Source organism: Elaeis guineensis, chromosome 10 (assembly GCF_000442705.2).
Source record: "Elaeis guineensis isolate ETL-2024a chromosome 10, EG11, whole genome shotgun sequence".
Lineage (NCBI taxonomy): Eukaryota > Viridiplantae > Streptophyta > Magnoliopsida > Arecales > Arecaceae > Elaeis > Elaeis guineensis.
This window is the reverse complement of record NC_026002.2, coordinates 31,661,917-31,663,781: the sequence shown is the minus strand read 5'-3', so window position 1 is coordinate 31,663,781 and position 1,865 is coordinate 31,661,917.

The following is a 1,865-nucleotide window of genomic DNA, read 5'->3' as shown; positions in this document are numbered from 1 at the left end:
GTCAAGCTTTAGCAAGTGTCTGAATAATCCATTTGGCTAATTTTGGTCCTGAAACAGTCTCCCAGAAGTGGCCCAACCTACAATCCTCGACATGGAAAGTAGAATAATACATTATAGCCCAAGGAGATATTGTTGAAAGAGCAGTATTTACTAATTTAGCCTGGATTTTTTTTTGAGCACTCAAAGTGAAGCCTTAGCATGCTATGTATATGTGTATCACACGTTTCCAGGATAAGATAGCCATTCATCCTCCCCTTTAAAACATAACCAACCTCATCTCTAACATATTGACTGTCCAATCAGGTTTCCATAATATGACTTGAGTTGAAGATATTTCCATTACTTGGATAGGCCCTATTGAGCATGGATAGGCAAAACAGTGGAGAGATGCAAAAGTATAATTATGTTGTCAAAGTAAAACCATATTCTAATCTCCCAATAACTGGCCTCTCCCATCCCAGTTGGGTTTGTTGCTGCAGATAAGTCATCAATCTTGGAATATGAACCCATATAACCACCTATTCATCTAGCAGCTTCAACTTCCACCTTATGAAATCAGTGTAAGATGCAAGAAAAACCATACAGTAGATAATAGTAAAGCAACTCGAACGATAAAGAACCAGCTTGATGCATTTTATGTAGTTACAGTTCCTCGCAAACTTCATTATGGCCTGTAAACACAATAATAAGAAAACCTGCCGGTCTATGATTGTAGAAGCAAATAAGGGCTGAAGATCAATAGAAGGAATTACAGCAATGAAGAAACCCATCCTTAATTTCCTTCCAAAAAAAGGAGCAAGATAAATTAGTTGGAAAAATTAGTTTTAGCATGCAAAAACTTGAACTCATGGAGGGGTCAAACACGTAGGAGAAATTATTACCTAAACTGTATGCACCGGTGCAGCCATGCATGCTGTGGATTATGATCGCTGATTTATATAATGGTGCATTAAAATATATACTCGATAAATGAGATTCATAGGAATAAGTTGCATGCATGGCCATACTAGTGCATACAATGTGGGCAATAATTTCTCGACACGTAGGTCGGGCGCCAACCATAAAATTTTAGATTCGTCTAGTTCACGGGAAGAATAACTTTTCTTCTCAAAAAGTAGATGTTAATATGTTTGATTGGCTATAAATATTATATTAATATAAATATTATAATTTTAATATTAATATAAGTATTATATTATATTCATATAAATATTGAAATAATATTAATATAATATTTATCATTATTCAGTATTTTATCTTAAACATCTTTTAATATTTTATAAAATTTTAATCATGGATGTTAAAAGAATATTTTTAAAAAGAAAAAGTATTACTAATTTTCATCTTATGAAAAATATCAAAATTCATATCTATGAATTTTTATTTTTTATAAAATATGAGGTGCATCTTCACATAAAAAAAAAAAAAATTTCACTCTCCCTCATTTAAAAATTTTAACTAAATAAAAATTCTCCACTCTATTTCTCAGTAACTGTCTCCTCCTACTATTTTCTGTGAACCAAGCAAATCCTTCGTGGAGCTTACAATCATGTTCATCTCGCCTTTTCAATACTCAGGCGTCACAGAGGCCTGGTGAGAACGTTTGGCTCCCGTTTCTGCACAGCCGTCACAAGAAAACCTGATTGAAATCCGAATCGAGACACCAATCCCAACTTCCTGGATGACCTTCGGGGCCCACCTAGTTCCCTGAGGCTAAAAGAAGTGCCACGTCGGACACTTCCGTTTCCTCATGTTCTTGGGCGTCAAGTCGTAGTGCACTTGGATTTTTTTTTTAAAAAAACACGCGTTCCGCGAGGTAGATGTGGTTCCTGGAAGCCGAGGAAACTCAAAATTCCATAAAAATT